Raw genomic sequence first — 23,047 nt, forward strand, 5'->3', positions numbered from 1 at the left:
TATTCACACTGCAATGGGTATATACCCGGTGGCAGTGGTAACTAATTACACTCAATAATGACAATAATAAACACAATTAATAAAAAATACAATTAATAATACTAATAATTAATACTAACAACAACAACAATAATAATAATAATAATAATAATAATAATAATAATAATAATAATAATAATAATAGGGAACATCCTAAATTAAATGAAGCACGATCACTTAAAATAACATGTAAAGTAAATATAATTTGTATCTTACACCTAAGTTCCAACTAAAACCCACGAGTATGTATGTTCATATCTGCACAAGTATCTTTCAACACTACACTCATTTCGCTGTCAACTCACTCACTGCACTGGAACTACGACACATTTCACTGATTCTATCCTGATGTCACTAACACTTCAAAAACATTTCACTGTTCAAATACTTTGCACTGCCACTATAAACTATAAAGCTTCATTGACAGGAACACGTTTCACTTGCACAACACACTTCAGTGACACAACACACTTCAGTGACACAACATAATTCTTCACTGATACAACACTTCAATAACAAAATATCAATTACACCCTTTAAATACTGTGTATAATTACCGTCTATTAGTAAAGTCCTTAAGCCTATTTTTAAATACATTTTTGGTTGTTGGTAAAGCCTTTAGTAAGTCTGCAGGTAAAGCATTCCAGTCCCTGATAGTACTATTGAGAAAAGAAAACTTTCCAGTGTCCGTCCTCTGTCTTCTTTCCCTCAATTTACATGAGTGGTCGTTCCTTGAAGAGTAATTTCGTTCCTTGAAGAGTAATTTCGTTCCTTGAAGAGTTCACTGCAAGAATGATGGATGTCACTTTCTTGTCGAAAATGAACCAAGACTGTCAATGCATAGCTTAAGACATATAGAATGTCTCTGCAGCTCATCTCTGGAACTCTTTACCACAACATGTCAGAGACTGTCGGACATAGTCTACTTTCAAACATAAATTAAAATTGCACTTTTTCAATTCAGATTCCTTTCAGTTATAAGCCCTTTTCTCTGCGATAGTTTTGTAAAAATGTTTGTTCTCTTTATCAGCCGATGAATTTATTATCATAGCCTTTTTATTGTGAATTTTATTTAATATTCGTATTTCTTTTCTTTTTTATTATTATTATTTTATTACATTCCATTTTGTTATATTCTACCTTACGTTTTCCATATTAACTATTTGTACTAAATGAGTTGCTTTTACTATATTCCAATGTATTTTATTTTCCTTTTTCTATTATTGTATTATTTTCATGTTGTTTAGTGTCGATTTTATTGTGCTATTATTATTATTTTTTCTGTAGTAGGATTCCAAGATCTAGACCAGGCATGTCAACTGATGCCCATACGGGCAAGCGCGCGCTTTAGAGCTCAGGAGAGCCTGAGCGCTTTACAGCGGAAAGGAAAGAGACAGACGAGAGAGGTAGTACAATGCCGCTTGGTCGAGCTGTATTCAGGGATGGCCAGCACTGATTCAATAGATAAAGGGAAGAGAACTTATCAAAACTGCATCCATGTTAATTTTAGATTTGTCTGAGAAGTATAAGTGCATTATAAGAATTTAAATTTCAATTTTAATGCTCATTTTTCACGATTTTCATTTTTATTCAAAAGCAGTATTTTCTCCACTTTTTACAGAAAGGTGAAATTTTCAGATATGTTTATTTAGTAGCCTTACAGGTACTGAAACAATGTTTTCGTAAATCTAATATATCGTAAATATGTATTACTGAAGATACGCATTGAAAATTTTGAAAATATTCGCATGGAAAATGTTTGTAAGAAAATGGATTAATAAAGGCACTACTGTTACATCATAAACAAAGATATGTGCCCATATGTTGTAAAAACGTCATGTGTAGCTTCAGCAGATTTCGAGAAAATAATTTAATATTCTGATAATAGGAAGTTGCGCACCAATATCACCTTAAAAGCATAATGCGATAAGGGTTTTGTTATGTAATATTAGTTACACTTAAAACAGATACAGTACCTAGGTAACTTTGCTTTGTACTGTAATATTGTTTTGATTAGTATATTAATTACTTTTATAAGGCTAAAGATACCATCAATATCAATTCCAACTTACTATGTCATACTTAATCTCTTTCTTGGGATATCAATTTCTTTATGAATGATGTTTCATTCACTTAATATAGTATAGTTTTGCTGCTATGAAATTTATATGAATATTCCTTCTTAATTCTTTATTATGTTATTAACTGCAATATTAAGAAACTGGTGTTAGTACTTTTGTTTTACAGACAATATAAATAATACCAAACAGCAAATAGTCATATAAAATAGCGACATAAAATTTCACGTTTTGTTTGAAGTTTGTACACCACTGTTTTCTTAATCCAACAGGCTGCTTATTTATATACACAATCCTTCTTCCTTCCATACCTAGCGCTTGACGCCTACGCACGATGTCAAGGTCAGAAAAATGCGCTTGCTTTGACATCACTGATATAGACAATGATGGTGATGGTGGTGGTGATGACGTTGATGATGATGATAATAATAATAATAATAATAATAATAATAATAATAATAATAATAATAATAACTGCTGGCGTAGCTCAGGTGGCAGCACATTTGCCCGCTAATCCGGATCTGCGCTTGGTTGTGGGTTCAAATCCCGCTTGTGCTGGTTACCTCGCTGTTTTTTTGGAGGCTTTCTCCAACCGTACGGCGAATGTCAAGTAATCTATGATGAATCCTGGGCTTGATCTCACCAAAATATTATCTCGCTATCCTCAATTCCATCAAATTTAAATAACGAAATAACGTGGTAGTGGCAGGGATCAAAATTGTTAAAAATACGGTAGGCTAACAGCAACTTGCAAGGCGTTGCTACTTTAGATATTTACAACCAAAGTTAACGGTTACTTGGTGGATGCTAAGTATGTCTTAACAGAGAAAACAGAAACTGTATTTATGAAATCCCTTACAATGTTCTTCTTATTGTGTTTGCGTTTATTGACCAGTTGGTACCTTGTACTCTTCCGTTAATAGCCTGAAGAAATACTCTGGTGTACAAAGGATTAAAGGTCGTCCAGAAATGAAGGAAATGACGCACCTTTCAGGCGGATAAGTGACCTTACGGTAGTGATTCATTTGTCTTCGAGGGATGCTGCTAACAGCTCTAAACAGTCGGAGCAAGGTCCAATGTGTCATAGGAACAGACCAGACCCGGTCCAGGTGGAAGATATGGACCAGAGCACACAAGATATGGAGCTTCCCGGTACGCAGTTATCTGGTGGCGTGACGGTAGATCAAACAGTTATCACGAGTGCCAGATTATCCGCAGATCATTCCGACCTCTTAATGAGTCACGTAACGATTGCATTTCAACAAATTGCCCAACCGGCTGGAATTGACTCTTCCTGCTCTGTCACCATTCGGATGTTACAAATTCATCTCGGGTTATAACATACATTCATACACGTCGACGAAATAGTAGGCTGTTGTGCATAAATTTATGTGTACTCAATACAGCTTCAGCTACTGAGAGACAAAATAATATCTCTTCGAAATATGAAGGCCATTTAGAGTTTGAAAAGCATAGTCTATTATGACGAAAACTGAACGACAGAATAATCGGTACAAACTAAATCATAGAAATATTCTAAATTAGTTTTCCCACTGAAAAATAAAACTTATCTCTGGAAATGCAATGGGCCTATTTATTGAATTCCATAATATATGATATGAGTCAACGACAGACCCTTTCATACCACCCGAAGAATTACTTACAGTATATTGTTAAATCAGATTTGTAAATCATATGAAAATAATTCAAACATGTAAATAAAATGTAAGTAGTAAATGTAGATGATATGGAAAAGAACTAAACTACAACAATAACTAAACTATAACAATAACTAATGAGGAGGCCGAGACATAGATGGGAGGATAATATTAAAATGGATTTGAGGTAGGTGGGATATGATGGTAGAGACTGGATTAATCTTGCTCAGGATAGGGACAGATGGCGGGCTTATGTGAGGGCGGCAATGAACCTTCGGGTTCCTTAAAAGCCATTTGTAAATAAGTATAATAACTAAACTTCAACAACTAAACCAGAACAAAAACTAAACTACAACAATAACTAAACTACAACAACTCCACTGCAACAACACAAATACAACAATAACTAAACTACATCTACACTACAACAATAACTATACTACAACACAGCTACAACAATAACTAAATTACAACAACTACACTATAACACAACAACAATTAAACTACAGCAACTACAATACAACATAGCTACAACAATAGGCCTAACTAAACTAAACTAAAACACAACTACAACAATAACTAAACTACAACAACTACACTACAACACAACTATTACAATAACTAAACTACAACAACTACACTACAACACAACTATTACAATAACTAAACTACAACAACTACACTACAACTAAACTGCAACAATAGGTAAACTTGAGCAATACATAAACTACAACTAAACTAAAGCCTAGAACAACAACTAAACTGCAACAATAGATAAACTTAAGAAATAGATAAACAACTAAACTACAACTAAACTAGGATCTACAACAATAACTAAACTGCAACAACTACACTACAACAATACAACTATTACAATAACTAAACTACAACAAAACTAAACTGCAACAATAGATAAACTTAAGAAATAGATAAACAACTAAACTACAACTAAACTAGGATCTACAACAATAACTAAACTGCAACAACTACACTACAACAATACAACTATTACAATAACTAAACTACAACAACAACTAAACTGCAACAATAGATAAACTTAAGCAATAAATGAACAACTAAACTACAACTAAACTAGGGCCTACAACAATAACTAAACTGCAACAACTACACTACAACAACACAACTACTATTACAATAACTAAACTACAACAACAACTAAACTGCAACAATAGATAAACTTAAGCAATAAATGAACAACTAAACTACAACTAAACTAGGGTCTACAACAATAACTAAACTGCAACAACTACACTACAACAACACAACTACTATTACAATAACTAAACTACAACTAAACTAGGATCTACAACAATAACTAAACTGCAACAATAGATAAACTTAAGCAATAAATGAACAACTAAACTACAACTAAACTAGGGCCTACAACAATAACTAAACTGCAACAACTACACTACAACAACACAACTACTATTACAATAACTAAACTACAACAACAACTAAACTGCAACAATAGATAAACTTAAGAAATAGATAAACAACTAAACTACAACTAAACTAGGCTCTACAACAATAACTAAACTGCAACAACTACACTACAACAATACAACTATTACAATAACTAAACTACAACAAAACTAAACTGCAACAATAGATAAACTTAAGCAATAAATGAACAACTAAACTACAACTAAACTAGGGCCTACAACAATAACTAAACTGCAACAACTACACTACAACAACACAACTACTATTACAATAACTAAACTACAACAACAACTAAACTGCAACAATAGATAAACTTAAGCAATAAATGAACAACTAAACTACAACTAAACTAGGGCCTACAACAATAACTAAACTGCAACAACTACACTACAACAATACAACTATTACAATAACTAAACTACAACAACAACTAAACTGCAACAATAGATAAACTTAAGCAATAAATGAACAACTAAACTACAACTAAACTAGGGCCTACAACAATAACTAAACTGCAACAACTACACTACAACAACACAACTACTATTACAATAACTAAACTACAACAACAGATAAACTTAAGCAATAAATGAACAACTAAACTGCAACTAAACTAGGGTCTACAACAATAACTAAACTGCAACAACTACACTACAACAATACAACTATTACAATAAATAAACTACAACAACAACTAAACTGCAACAATAGATAAACTTAAGCAATAAATGAACAACTAAACTACAACTAAACTAGGGTCTACAACAATAACTAAACTGCAACAACTACACTACAACAATACAACTACTATTACAATAACTAAACTACAACAACAACTAAACTGCAACAATAGATAAACTTAAGCAATAAATGAACAACTAAACTACAACTAAACTAGGGCCTACAACAATAACTAAACTGCAACAACTGCACTACAACAACACAACTACTATTACAATAACTAAACTACAACAACAACAACAACTAAACTGCAACAATAGATAAACTTAAGCAATAAATGAACAACTAAACTACAACTAAACTAGGGTCTACAAAAATAACTAAACTGCAACAACTACACTACAACAATACAACTATTACAATAACTAAACTACAACAACAACTAAACTGCAACTATAGATAAACTTAAGCAATAAATGAACAACTAAACTACAACTAAACTAGGGTCTACAACAATAACTAAACTGCAACAACTACACTACAACAATACAACTATTACAATAACTAAACTACAACAACAACTAAACTACAACAATAGATAAACTTAAGAAATAGATAAACTAAACTACAAATAAACTAGGGTCTACAACAATAACTAAAATGCAACAACTACACTACAACAACACAACTACTATTACAACAACTAAACTGCAACAATAAATAAACTTAAGCAATAAATGAACAACTAAACTAGGGTCTACAACAATAACTAATCTGCAACAACTACACTACAACAATACAACTATTACAATAACTAAACTACAACAACAACTAAACTGCAACAATAGATAAACTTAAGCAATAAATGAACAACTAAACTACAACTAAACTAGGGCCTACAACAATAACTAAACTAGACATATAACAACAAAAATAACAACAAAACTACAACAAAAACAACAACAAAACTACAACAATACTACTGCTACAGCTGGTGAATGGCTAAGCATACAGTCTTCTCCATTATAAATCTCGGAGGACTCATCTTTGTTCTCAGATCTGCAGGCTACTTACACTGTTTTCGGATTCTGCAAGGCTTTATCTAACCGCTTTCATATTATTTAACAAGTAACTGAAGTGGAGAAAAACAATAACAACGTGTTCGATCAAAGGTTTCGATAATAATATAGAAGGCCGAGGTGAAGTAATGGACCAATTGCGGTCTACGCAGTCCACCGGACAACGGTACGTTATCAGCCACACGAAGGCCTGTCGTCCTGGATGACGAATCAGGATTATGAATGAACGCATCAATGGGGGAAGTGTCTGGAGGAATACCCATTAAAACAATGCATCTGCGTGACTCAGGTCTACTCTCCTGCACTTTCTGTTCGGCATCCGATCGAGTCCGGGAAAAGCACCCACGCGCCACGCGATCTCGTCACGTCGACCCCCGAGCTCGTCCAGATCTGCGGGCGGTACTGTTTCAGAGAACACGGCGCGGCGGTTCGCAAAGTGTGGGGCTCGACTGGATTTAGAATTCCGTCCTTACTCCGCTAATTCAATGACTGGCTAAGACGCTATTTGCAGCCCTGAAAATTAAGTACCTATTATTTAACGATTCTGTATCAATTATGAAGTTATTTAGTGTCAGTGGAACTGTTGATAGCGAGATACATCCCAGGCTTCGCCTCGAAGATGAGAAAAACCTCGAGGAAAAAAATCCTACTGGGTAATCATCCCAAACGGGATTCAAACCAATGTCTCAGAACCCAACATGCTAGTCAGCCCAAACGGGATTTGAACCCATTCCCGAGCGCAACTCCTGAACAGCAGGCAAACGCGCCTGCCGCATGAGCTACTCCGGTGACTAAATGTAACTTACTTTTCCGGAAGATATTGGTCGTAGAGCGATGCAGGGCTATAGCCCTGAGAGCGATGAAACTCTCGATCTCCAGTAAGAGTAGAACTATCTGGAGTTTTCGCTTGGTTAAAAGAGACAGCTTTTGGAAACAAAATTCACAACGGAAAGTAGAAGTAATTTGAGATGTAATTAATTGCTCAGAAATACGGGATTTCGTGGACATACTACCAATCTCGATTCATTTCTCTTTTGATCTTAAGCGACAAAAAAAAATCGTTGAAGTCAATTTCTAGTAAATCGCCATTTTGTGTTCTTGATTTCGAATAAAAACTTATTAAATATCATTCTCGAATAAACTGACTCGTAGTACTGAGTTTGAACGAAGTCCGTCAATAATTAGGAGAAATCGCTGTACACGGATGCAAAAACAGACAGACGATGTGCCCAAAACAACTTTTTCGGTAGACTGTTATTTATTATGAAATGTAGGCTATTTCAGCCACAATAACAAAATCAATTATTTATAGTGAGCTAACCTGGAAACCCAGGTCATTTTATAATAATTATTTTATTGGCTAACCTATTTGTCTTTTGTTTTCCGTTGCTATGGATATTCATTCATTATTTCAATAAAGCCATTTTAATATTGAGTTAAATTATTTAAAAACTCTTACTAATTAATTTTTTCCGCATAATACTTCAAGTAATACAACAACATTACCATACTTTCTTTACTGAGAAAGTAAATAATGATAAAGTTGATGGCGATTATGACAATATATTACGATGACTATTACACTTTTACTACGTCACACTACTTTTGACCAATAAAACAGTACGAAAGGACGTCTTTCAACCAATCATGGCTGCTTATCGCACAATTTTATCTCGTCCCTAGCATTTATTTAATTTTATCGCGTCCCTAGCATTTGTTTATTTTTATCACTACCCTAGCATTGGTTTCTTTCTTTGCCAACATTTCAAACTGCACTGGTCTGGACGTCAAAAAACAGAAAATTACAAACCACTCCAGTCGATGCACATCACTTTCAAATATGACTCGCACTGGCATTCAAGAACAAGAATTAATAAAGATCACTGGTCATATATGAAGAGCACCATTCGGAAATCCTGAATAAGTTGAGGGATACACCATGTACATCAACGAGTTCACTTTTTTTACGCACATATAAATCAACTCAACCACCAACCACTAAAACATTCAAATTTGAAAATTGTACTTTCAGTAATTGATTATTTTAAAATTATTCATGTTTATTTGTTATTTCATCATCGTTAATTAAAACGTTTCTTGTTTATTTCATCATCCCTAATTAAAACTTTTCTAACAATTGTTTATATTATTTAGGTTATGTTTGTTATAGCTTCTGCTATATATTATTATGGATCGTCACGTATCAGAGATTGTTTAATACTAAGATTTATTGAAAACCATCTGTCAAGTGACGTTGATTACTGGGATCCGGATGATTGAAGTGGAATGCAAATGTTTTAATAAAAATGAAACTGAATCAACAAAGCCTTCTTGACTAGTAACTGTCCACAGAGTTCAACGAAGATTCCATAGTTGGCACAACTGATAACAAGAAAAAACAATCATAAAACACTACTGCCATCCAGCGTAATGTTGAGATGGTACAATAATACATTTGAAGACAGTTGTATTTTCGTAAGTCAATTAATGTTTTATTGTATTGGAGTACTTCGTTACTTCTAATCTTTATATACTTTCTTCTAATCGTGTAATAGTCAATTAAATCCCACTCGAGTTTTGATTTTCTCTAGATAAATCAAAACCTCTAGTGAAATTACTGTTGATAATAATGATGACGTTGATGATTTGAGAACGATATTTGCTTATAAGTAACTTTTTATAGGAAAGTTGCCTCAACGGTCCAATGTTAAAATTTTCCCGGAAAACGCGAAAAGGAAAGCAGTTACGTGGCAAAGCACTGAATGGCGTGGTACTTGTGCTTAGTCACGGGCTCGTCTTGCCTTTAAACTGCAGAATGTGTAAATTAGATAGCTTTTCCCTTGAATTACTCAATGGTGTGTTTGACGTACAAGCATTTCAGATAGAATTTCGTCTCTGCTGCTGTAAGATGTTAGCGCACAGCTGGGGATATCCTTACGGAAATCGTGAGTCACTTGTTCCTCCTGACCTTACACAACAAACACTCTGCTCTGAGAATCTTAGTGAATAATTCCCTTGAATGTTTAAAATAGAATTCACCTCCATAAACACTATAAAACATAGGAATTTTTCCAAGAAATATTTTGTGAAATTTGTATTATGAACAATCATCTTACTTGCAAATCAAGATTTCAGGTATAACTCCCTGTAAAGTTGATTTGAATAATTTCGAGGGAAAAATTGTTCCGGAGCCGGGTATCGAACCCGGGACCTTTGGTTTAACGTACCAACGCTCTACCACTGAGCTACTCGGGAACTCTAACCGACACCGATCCAATTTTTCCCTCTATATCCACAGACCTCAAAGTGGGCTGACAACCGTCAAGCAACCAACTTCAAGTGCACACTAACTCCGTGTGACTTAAATTGTGGTTTTCTGTTAACGAACAGTGACGTGTATTATGCAAATCAAGATTTTCAGGTATAACTCCCTGTAAAGTTGATTTGAATAATTTCGAGGGAAAAATTGTTCCGGAGCCGGGTATCGAACCCGGGATCTTTGGTTTAACGTATCAACGCTCTATCACTGAGCTACTCGGGAACTCTGACACCGATCCAATTTTTCCCTCTATATCCACAGACCTCAAAGTGGGCTGACAACCGTCAAGCAACCAACTTCGAGTGCACACTAACTCCGTGTGACTTAAATTGTGGTTTTCTGTTAACGAACAGTGACGTGTATTATGCAAATCAAGATTTTCAGGTATAACTCCCTGTAAAGTTGATTTGAATAATTTCGAGGGAAAAATTGTTCCGGAGCCGGGTATCGAACCCGGGACCTTTGGTTTAACGTACCAACGCTCTACCACTGAGCTACTCGGGAACTCTAACGAATTGGATCGGTGTCGGTTAGAGTTCCCGAGTAGCTCAGTGGTAGAGCGTTGGTACGTTAAACCAAAGGTCCCGGGTTCGATACCCGGCTCCGGAACAATTTTTCCCTCGAAATTATTCAATCATCTTACTTTTTTCAACCAATATGGGGGTAACAGGTGGTCAACAATATGATCTCCCAGCCGTTATAATTGTCTTTTAGGAAAAATTGATATGGGTATGCTTTCTCTTTGTCTATATACACCGAATTTCCTAAATCATTGGACGGATTTTGTTTATATTTTTGTACGAGTCAGTTCCGGAACAAAACACTGCACCGTCAATTTAGTAGACTGCGAATAAGTTTCTCGACGTTAACTGAAATTAAAACATCAAAGAGGGAGCGACTGAAATCCATCGATGAAGAAATTAGGCTTGCACTGTCAACGGATCTACGCGGATCAGCCAGCTGTGTGCAGCTAAGCAGGCCCAAGTATCACGTTGAAAGTATGAGTAGAGTTGTTTACTTTAATATTAGTAATAGAAATGTGTACTTTCTACAGTGAATTAAAGTTCATAAATTGGTAATAAATGCAAGAGTTGATTTTTGTTTTATAATAATAATAATAATAATAATAAATTTGATTACATTACGTAATTATATTAGGAGAGTCACAACATATATTTTTGAGTCACAACATATATTTTTGAGTCACAACATATATTTTTGAGTCACAACATATATTTTGGGGGCAATTAACATTTTGGTGTGCCGTGTTGAGTCTAGGCTTGTCTAGGATGCGCCGTGGAACACTGGTGTATTTCACCGACTAAGTTTTTGGGTATTTTCTCACTGATTGGAAATTAGATAATGGTGAATCTGTTACTTCATATCAGATTAGACATCGTCTGACTTTATCTATCTGACGAGATATGATGTCATGTGTTCAAGGATAGATTTCATTATGCTAGCAAGGCCAGGCATTCAAGAGGAGTTTTTGTATTTGGCTTTTTCCATTGCTGCTGAAATGCAGTGAACTCACGATTTCCCAGCATGGATGAGAGAGGGGAGTTGCAAGGATAAAAAATATGTATGTATGGTAGGCCTACCCCTAATGATCGATGCCGGAGTTATGTAGTATTATGAGTGGCGCAAGATGGCACCCATCTGACAAGGCGTAGTTGGTTTTGTAAGTAGGTTGTTGTTTTTTTTAGTAGGTTATTTTACGACGCTTTATCAACATCTCAGGTTATTTAGCGTCTGAATGAAATGAAGGTGATAATGCCGGTGAAATGAGTCCGGGGTCCGGGATCATATTGGGTTGAGGGAAAATCCCGGAAAAACCTCAACCAGGTAACTTGCCCCGACCGGGATTCGATTCCAGGCCACCTGGTTTCGCGGTCAGACGCGCTACCGTTTCTCTACAGGTGTGGACTGGTTCTTGTTGCAAGAGTCCATGTCACTTGGAAGTTGTAATGGTTATTGACACCACCAAATAAATAAATAAATAAATAAATAAGTAAATAAGTAAATAAATAAATAAATAAATAAATAAATAAATAAGTAAATAAGTAAATAAATAAATAAGTGAATAAGTAAATAAGTAAATAAATAAATAAGTAAGTAAATAAGTAAATAAATAAATAAATAAATAAGTGAATAAGTAAATAAGTAAATAAATAAATAAGTAAATAAATAATTAAATAAATAAGTAAATAAGTAAATAAATAAGTAAATAAATAAGTGAATAAGTAAATAAATAAGTAAATAATTAATTAATAAATAAGTAAATAAATAAATAAATAAGTAAATAAATAAATAAATAAGTAAATAAATAAGTAAATAATTAAATAAATAAGTAAATAAGTAAATAAATAAATAAGTAAAGAAGTAAGTAAATAAGTAAATAAATAAATAAATAAATAAATAAGTGAATGAGTAAATAAATAAATAAGTAAATAATTAATAAATAAGTAAATAAATAAATAAGGAAATAAAGAAGTAAATAAATAAATAAGTAAATAAGTAAATAAATAAGTAAATAAATAAATAAATAGCATTTGCAAGTAGGCGAAAGAACACGTAAAAACTCTACATGCATGCGTACACACACACACACACACACACACACACACACACACACACACATATATATATATATACAGGGTAATCATGAGAAGAAATTCTATAGGAGGACATGGAATCTAAAATAAGAGGACACTGCTAAAAAAAGAAGGACTTTTTAAAAATTAGTATGAACAAAATTAAAGATAAACACAGTGGTTCACCTTAGACAGTTTTCTCATTAGTTGCTGGATCAGTATTACATCTGTACCCTGCTTATCGATGGAGCCCACTTTGTGCACAAGAGCCTGAAGAGACAAACTTATATCTTGTAACAAATAACTATGGAACTGTTCACAGGACATGTCCTTGAAATTGTGTTTCACCATGATGATACCTCTGACTGTCTGCGTTAGCATGCGATTTCGTTCTTTTGTCCATTGAGCAGATATCAGGGAAATGCTCTCTCAGCACTTCCATTGTGACTTGGGATAAATAAATAGAATTGACATATTTTTAAGAGTTCTGAGGAAGTTTCAGTGCTCGCAGAACTATTGGAATTGAAGAATTTTCACCATTGTTTTTCTAAACTTAAATCTTTGTCCAAATTAACTTGATTGGCATATCTTTGCACATTGCAGAATAAAATTGATAAAATAGCTTAGAATCATGAATAGTGACGTTTTTAGAGTGTAAGAATTAAATGCATGTCAATAGGTCATCATATTTTATATTTTTATGTGCTCCAGCTTCAACCATTGAAAGCAGTTAAATTCTTTCTTAGGTTTTCACCATTTGTTTAGATATTCTATGCATAATATCGCACATTATTCAATATTCATATTAATTCTAGTTGAAATGCGAAATGCCGGACATTTCAATTTTTTTAAATGCCTGCCGGACAGGATAAAATGATTAAAAAAAGGACATGGCCTCCTTTTGCCGGACGGATGGTAATCCTACATACATACATACATACATACATACATACATACATACCAGTAGCGTAGCATGAAATTTTGAGCAGGGGAAGCTAACTCAAGTTTTCTTTCATGTACATATGAGAAAACGTATTACAAAAATACAGTCTTAAAATAAATAGTAGTCAATGTCAAGTCAGCAGTCCGAAGATTGGTTGGAACCTCGTAAGTAACACCAATAAGGCATGACCTCAAATGGTACGTAGTAAAATATGATTTCATGGCTTACACATATCTCTAACAAACAGACAGGGTAATTTGTTTTTTAAATCGGACTTTTGTTCATAAGTCAATCTTGATAATAGAATTGTCCTAAAGATTCAAGTAAATTGGTGTCAGGAACTGTTATTTCACTCATTATTTATTATATCAGCCACAATGCACACTAAACTTCAACTCACGAAAGGGATAATTCGGAAACTTTCAATGTAAAAGCTAGCTTCTTCCATGCCTTGCGACCAGGATAGTTTAGTTAGAAAGGGATGGAGAATCTGCGGGGTGGGTTACACAGAAGAATGAGTGAAAGAAACCAGTCTGCTTGGAAGCTGGTGTGTGCAGGCTTCTTGTTTACTGCTGCATCACAAATCATCCTGAGCTGCCGCATCACAATATTTAACGCATAAATATAAACTCTATTAAATTAATAAATATTTTTGTTCATAAACTGCAGGTTTATTATGAAATTATTATTAACTGGGGAAGCTAAGCTTTTTAGCTTACATTGACGCTACGCCACTGATACATACATACATACATACTTACATAGTGTGTATACGCATACGTAAATATTTAGATAAGGTATACAAACATTTAAGCACATACATGCATGGTGATAATGATATCTTCAACGTAGATATGCGATTCTAATAATACGTCCGATTAATTCATTCACTGTTTTTTCCCCCACGGAGCGATCACATGACTCCGAAGCCATGGAGCTGGCTTCAAACGGATTGGGAAAGGCTTCCTTCCATCCTGCCGGCTTGCGTATGCAGTCCATCTGCTTTCCTGCTACTCCATCTTGAATCATCTGACGTCTTGAATATCGGGCGAGATCTGGATACATGCAGACACTTGCGACTCACGCTTCCGGCCGCCTCACTTCCGGTTTGACTCGCTCCGCTCCTTCGCCACGTGCTATAAACGGGATAAAACAGCGAGGGAAAACCCTGGGCGCTACCTGTCCGCTGCAAAGCGTGCCGATACCGGAGCGGTCACTATTGACAAGGCTCTGTGTCTTTGTAGCAGCTTTTTATAGAAAGCAGATCGTTGATCTCTCTGTCGCAACATCTAACCTCGTTGAGATTAATTGGCACTGTTTCGAATCAAAGGTTCGAATTGTACCCACTTTACATAATTATTGTCAAAGGTAACAGTATTTGCTACTGTAGTAGGTTTTATTCAATTATACAGGGTTAGTACAAATGAAATACACACTTTAAGGGCCGATTGTATAAACAATTTAATCTTAGATCAGAGGTTAAATTGATCTTCGTTCTAGCTGAACTTGGAATTTTGTGTTGTATAAAGTCTAATCTGAGAATAATTTGTCTTAAACGAAAGTCAACTTTGACTGAAGAAATTTCTCCGATTAAGTTAGATGATCCAAGTTCAGTTATTTCTTTTCTGTTTGAAATATACGAGTGACAGATTGTGCAAATAAAATATCCATTATTATTAATATTAATAGATATGGTAGGTACATTTATATATATTTTTTCAATTACTTGCTTAAATACACGAACATTCTTATATTTTATAAGGCTCTATCGTGTTCAGCAGTATCAAATAACATAACCTATAATTATATTATGTTTATAACAACCATTAATTATTAATGGATATGATAGGTACATTAATAAATTTTCAATTAACTGTATTACTAAACGAAAATTTGTCGCTTTATAAAGCTTTATTATGTTTAGCAGTATCAAGCACCATAACATGATAACAATTTGGAGAACGGTCAACCTTCTTCTTATTGTCCGCCATTATTTACAATGCACAAAACAAACCAGTGTCTCCAACAGAGTGTACGGAAACTCGCCAAAAGTAGTTGGAAAGTAGGTAGATTTCTCATTATTAACAAAGAAAGATTAAATTTTGTCACCATGGGTGCTAAAAAGGTCGCTAAATCCCTATTTAAGAAATATAAAAGTTAAAAGAAATTGTCGTTGAAAAAGAGTTAAAGTCGCTAAATTGGCAACACTGAACAAACCTGTACAACATGGTCCGCGCATCACATACTTCACCTGTTTATGCGATGTTGCCAAATCCTTTTCACGTGAACTTAGATTGCATTTGAACCAAGGTAATTTGATCGCAGAAAAGTTTTATACATTAGAAGAAGTGTCTGAACTCGGTTCACTTCCCGATCTTCGATCAAAGTTGATCTTTAGTCAGGAAGTTTTATACAATTGGGCCTAAATGTTTTATAAATACTATTAAAGTTATCACGAATCAATTTATACAGGGTTGTTTCCGATCTCTGATAACGAATTTGAATGACGTCATGTGCGTCAGGAATCACACCGATGGCTGAATTGCGGCGAGAGGTGACAGACCAGTAGTGAGTGATTTCATAATCAGAGTGCACGGTGTATCACAGTAGCAATGCCCAAGAAAATCGAGCCTTTTTGGGAGGGGTACATAACAACTCTTTCCGATGCCAAGTATAGTTATGTGAAAATCATAGGAGCGTGCAAAAAAACCTGGTTTCGTTATTTCCAAGAAAGTCATCTTGGGTGTACCTAATAAGACTGACAAAGCTCGGATGGAATTAATTCCAGAGTAGAAAAAAAAAGCAAATCCACCTCCCGTCACAAATCGTAGCACCCGACGAGATGATACAAAATTAATTCCATTATTATTATTATTAGGCCTATTATTATTATTATTATTATTATTATTATTATTATTATTATTATTAAGTTTATTTTACGACGCTTTATCAACTGCTATGGTTATCTAGCGTCTGAGCGAGATGAAGGTGATAATGCCAGCGAAATGAGTCCAGGGTCCATCGCCGAAAGTTACACACCATTTGCTCTTCATGAGTTGAGGGAAAACCCCGAAAGAAACCTCAACCAGGTAACTTGTCCCACTGGGATTTTAACCCTGGCCCGCTCGTTTGACGGTCAGACGTGCTAACAGGTACTCCCTAGCGGTGGATTATTATAATAATAATAATAATAATAATAATAATAATAATAATAATAATTATTATTATTATTCGTACTTACTTACAAATGGCTTTTAAGGAACCCGAAGGTTCATTGCCGCTCTCACATAAGCCCGCCAGCGGTCCCTATCTTGTGCAAGATTAATCCAGTCTCTATCATCATACCCCACCTCCCTCAAATCCATTTTAATATTATCCTCCCATCTACGTCTCGGCCTCCCTAAAGGTCTTTTCCCCTCCGGTCTCCCAACTAACACTCTATATGCATTTCTGGATTCGCCCATATGTGCTACATGCCCTGCCCATCTCAAACGTCTGGATTTAATGTTCCTAATTATGTCAGGTGAAGAATACAATGCGTGCAGTTCTGTGTTGTGTAACTTTCTCCATTCTCCTGTAACTTCATCCCGCTTAGCCCCAAATATTTTCCTTAACACCTTATTCTCAAACACCCTGAACCTATGTTCCTCTCTCAGAGTGAGAGTCCAAGTTTCACAACCATACAGAAGAACCGGTAATATAACTGTTTTATAAATTCTAACTTTCAGATTTTTCGACAGCAGACTGGATGATAAGAGCTTCTCAACCGAATAATAACACGCATTTCCCATATTTATTCTGCGTTTAATTTCCTCCCGAGTGTCATTTATATTTGTTACTGTTGCTCCAAGATATTTGAATTTTTCCACCTCTTCGAAGGATAAATCTCCAATTTTTATATTTCCATTTCGTACAATATTCTGGTCACGAGACATAATCATATACTTCGTCTTTTCGGGATTTACTTCCAAACCGATCGCTCTACTTGCTTCAAGTAAAATTTCCGTGTTTTCCCTAATCGTTTGTGGATTTTCTCCTAACATATTCACATCATCCGCATAGACAAGAAGCTGATGTAACCCATTCAATTCCAAACCCTGCCTGTTATCCTGAACTTTCCTAATGGCATATTCTAAAGCGAAGTTAAAAAGTAATGGTGACAGTGCATCTCCCTGCTTTAGCCCGCAGTGAATTGGAAAAGCATCAGATAGAAACTGACCTATACGGACTCTGCTGTATGTTTCACTGAGACACATTTTAATTAATCGAACTAGTTTCTTGGGAATACCAAATTCAATAAGAATATCATATAATACTTCCCTCTTAACAGAGTCATAAGCCTTTTTGAAATCTATGAATAACTGATGTACTGTACCCTTATACTCCCATTTTTCTCCATTATCTGTCGAATACAAAAAATCTGATCAATAGTCGATCTATTACGCCGAAAACCGCACTGATGATCCCCAATAATTTCATCTACGTACGGAGCTAATCTTCTCAAAAGAATATTGGACAAAATTTTGTACGACGTCAACAAAAGTGATATTCCTCGAAAGTTACCACAGTTGGTTTTGTCCCCCTTTTTAAAAATAGGTACAATTATGGACTCCTTCCATATTATTATTATTATTATTATTATTATTATTATTATTATTATTATTATTATTATTATTCGTACTATTATTATTGTTATGTTATAACGTTTTTTGATTCAATGCCAAGAATTGCTTTGAGAGGAAATAAGGCTGTATGTATAATTGGGAAAATATGCAAACTGTAGCAGCTGTAGATGTTTCACATTAAAATATAGTTTCTGTGTTGAGTATCATTTCCTTGTATCTCCTGCTTAATGACTTTGTATCTTTAATAATGATGATGATGATGATAATAATAATAATAACAATAACAATAATAATACTTTGACAATTAAGTGATGATGAATTGCAGGATATTCCTAACATTGCAGCACAATGCACTTCAAGAATGAGGTCCTTCGGACCAGATAATGAATTCAGGCGGTGTACCAAGAGAGCTGCAGGTTTCTTCTCTGAAATGTCACATGGTAAAACCCAAGAAGCATTCTGGCAGCTGGTAAATAACTGGATGTGTCTTTGTCTCTCAATAACAATGAGCTGCCGAAGGTATCCATAATTTAATGCCTCATAAAAGAAGGCAAGAAATCCTCGCGATTCAATACGAGGCGTGAGTCAGGAGTGTTTTCCCGTGTGTTGTTTCAGTGAAGTGTGAAGTGTGTTTTGTCAGTGAAGTGTGTTGTGTAAGTACAGGTTGTTTGTGTCAGTGAAGTTTTATAGTTTATTAGTGGTAGTGTAAAATACAGTATTTAAATAGTGAAACGTTTTTGAAGTGTTAGTGAAATCAGGATAGTATCAGTGAAATGTGTCTTAGTTCCAGTGCAGTGAGTGAGTTAACAGCGAAATGAGTGTAGTGTTGAAAGGTAGATGTGCAAGTATGAACATATACTCGTTGGTTTTAGATGCTCCTTGTTGTTGTTCTTGTTATTATTATTATTATTATTATTATTGTTATTATTACTAGTTTTAATTATTAGTATTATTATTAATTTATTATTAATTGTATTCTTTTATTCATTGTCATTATTGAGTGTAATTATTTACCACTGTCACCGGGTATTCACCCATTTGCAGTGAGAATACATACATACATACATACATACATACATACATACATACATACATACATACATACATAGTGTGGCCTCTTAAACTACACTACAACATCGCCGTCACGGCCGCTGCCATATCGAGCAAAATTTTCTCACGCTGTCAGTGTTTTGGGATGTTATTGACTTCCAAGACGTCCTGCAGGTTGCACAAAATCTACGCCTGTATTTCTGTAGTGCTCGGGAAAAGTGGCACAAGTCAAAAATGTTAATTTTACAGGAGAAGGAAAAAACTGTCTTCACACTGGTTTATGACTATTTTTTCTTCTGTATGAATTATTGTAATGGAAGGAATACTTATGTCTCTTTTTCCAAACGAGCAGATGTTCCGTAGGTTGTCAATAAACTAATGAAACATTTTTGTGGAAACTGACTTATGCCACTTTTCCCAAGCATTGCAGATTTGTGCGTGCAAATGCAAGTGATTTTATCCATTGCCATACAAAATATTTTGTGCGAGATCGTGCGTATTTGCTTGGTTTCCGCAGAAAACCAACCCGCGGAAAGTCTAAAATTCCACATTCAGTATTCCCAACCTAACACACATAACAATTTCCCTCTTCTTACCGCTTAAATGACATATTGATTTTACTGCTTTAGGCTTTTAACATATTATTTTTAGAGACGTTCAATATAGTACTTAATAATTATAAATTGGAAACTTACCACTGCAATTTCACCTAAATTGCACTGTTAATTATTGTTTTTAAATATTTGCAAAAATTAAGTAAACTCTACAACTCCAATAAAGTTACTGCATTCGTGATGCAAGTAACATTAAGGAAGCAGTGAAAAAATCAACAAGATTCCAGACTCATCATAGACTGGGGGGAAAAAAAGACAGACGTATATCACGGCCTGCTGGAGTATAGTAAACACAGAAAACATTTTAAAGCAACAATGTTAAAGATAGATATTTTTGTTTTGCAAATTTGCCGTCATTGAACAGAAACCAAGATGGAGATTTCATTGCAACTAATTAGAAATTCCTCTTTCAGGTATGTAATAAACGATCTTCGCACAAAATAATGTACGATACACGAGCGGTATGTTTTCTTTCAATTCTCGGAAATTAAAAAAGCTCAACTACGTTTCGCTTTTTCAAACTTTTCCTCGAACATGAAAACTTCAACATACCGCTCTTGTAACGCATATTAGGCCTACTATCACGTTATATCACAAATTTAAGTTCAAATTCCCTTTTAAATAAATATTCTATTAATACTTGAACCAGAGGACTGAATCTACTAAACATACCTATGGTATATCTATTAGTATCTTAGCATCATGATGATCACATGATTCATTTATCGGGAAGATGAGGTAATGACAATCCAAACTTCATATTATGCGCAAACTACGTCACTTCTTGAGTAAAGGGCAACTGCTATGTTTCAGTGTTTACTTCCTAACGCGGTGAATGGCCAGACAATTTGGACAATTTGTTATGGATGAATGAATTCACCTCTAACTGACGGCCGACCGTAAGATGCTTTTTTCTATCCACGGAAAAACATGTAACGCAAAGCACACAGATTCAAACAATAATTACAGAAGCTGTCACAAGTCTTTCTAGGAAATTTCAGTACATCGGAAGTGGTCAGGTTGCTCCCACTGTTTATGGACTTCACTGATTTATGACAATGCGGTCTCCAGCCACTTACGCAAATATCCAACGCATTTAACTCATCAACAAGTTGGTAACATTTTCCGCTACAGTGAATTTGGTACTGTACCTGCTCATTCCAGTATTGGTGTTTTTAAAAGTCTATACGACCAGTGAGCGTAACGACTAGAGAAGAACAAAACTAACTGCCGCTCTCGCTCGCTGTGTTCGTTGCATTTGTCTTTCGAGTCTCGTCTCGTAACTCTCGTGCGCTTCGAGTCTCGCTCATCATTCTCGAAATAGCATTTGGTCGGCGTGGAAAGATTTTGTAACTTTGAATAAATACAAAATTGAAATAAATATCATTAGAGGTGTTTAACCGATACAAAAAAATAAAACAAAATAGTATCATAGATATCAAAATGTTCTAGGTATATTATCAGATATTACCTATGGTTATATAAATAGAAAAATAATTCTCAAATAAATTTGCATTTCTAAGAAACATAACACATAACGTTAACTACAGCGTTAATATTTTTTTACTTTAGATTGTACCCTTGATCTCAAACATACGAAAAAGAAATTCTAGCTTTTTAATAAGGGCCTAGTAATTAAATAAAGACTGGGGAACGGAATGTTATACACTGAAAGGTAGAGATGATGTTTCAAATAGACTAGGCCTACTTGATTGTTTATACATATCGCACATCGGATACAAGACTGGTACAACTCAAACTTGAATAATTTGATACAACTCGAGTTGTGTCTGTATTTTAGGTAATATAAATAATTTTTACTTCAGTGAAACACTGGATTTTGCCCCATCTGTAGTGAAACAGTTGACTTAGAAATGTGTCAGTCTTATAGTTGGTAGAACATTGTTATAGCCAGAGCAGTGTATCCAATATACACTGCTCTGGTTATAGCTATCCAGTTATGGTACTAACTCAATTTTCATTTTTTTTTAGTTGTGCCAGTCTTGTATCCGATGTGCGATATATAACAGTTGCCAAAACAGATAAAAGTTCAGTCTGGTATAAACAACTGTGACGATTCAAGGCTGCTTGACGTTCGAGAGTTGATCACTCTCATCCACCGACGTAGCTTTGTCGGCTAAGGCGCTTGCATGCCTATCCGGAGTTGCGTTCGGGCGCGGGTTCGATTCCCGCTTGGGCTGATTACCTGGTTGGTTTTTTCCGAGGTTTTTCCCAACCGTAAGACAAATGTCAGGTAATCTATGGCGAATCTTCGGCCTCACTGTTCAAAACATACAGAGGTGAGCCTGCCTGGAGAGAAATAAAAAATAGGTTGCAGCCGCCAAATTACTCTTCAAGGAACGACCACTCATATAAATTGAGGGAAAGAAGGCAGAGGACGGACACTGGAAAGTTTTCTTTTCTCAATCGTACTATCAGGGACTCCAATGCTTTACCTGCAGACTTACTAAAGGCTTTACCAACAACCAAAAATGCATTTAAAAATAGGCTTAAGGACCTTACTAATAGACGGTAATTATACACTGTATTTAAAGGGTGTAAATGATATGTTGTTATTGAAGTGTTGTATCAGTGAAGAATTATGTTGTGTCAGTGAAGTGTGTTGTATCAGTGAAGAAGTATGTCGTGTCAGTGAAGTGTGCTGTGTAAATGAAACGTGTTCCTGTCAGTGAAGCTTTATAGTTTATAGTGGCAGTGCAAAGTATTTGAACAGTGAAATGTTTTTGAAGTGTTAGTGAACTCAAGATAGAATCAGTGAAATGTGTCGTAGTTCCAGTGCAGTGAGTGAGTTGACAGCGAAATGAGTGTAATGTTGAAAGGTACTTGTGCAGATATGAACATATCATACTCGTGGGTTTTAGTTCGAACTTAGGTTTAAG

General features: G+C 34.9%; 1 protein-coding gene across 1 annotated transcript in view; it reads right to left on the minus strand.

Moving 5' to 3' along the window:
• LOC138695786 (ras-responsive element-binding protein 1-like) overlaps nt 1-23,047 on the minus strand; it is a 333,822-nt gene that overhangs the window by 75,412 nt on the left and 235,363 nt on the right. The window lies entirely within an intron of this gene.

The sequence above is a fragment of the Periplaneta americana genome, chromosome 3 (genome assembly GCF_040183065.1).
Source record: "Periplaneta americana isolate PAMFEO1 chromosome 3, P.americana_PAMFEO1_priV1, whole genome shotgun sequence".
Lineage (NCBI taxonomy): Eukaryota > Metazoa > Arthropoda > Insecta > Blattodea > Blattidae > Periplaneta > Periplaneta americana.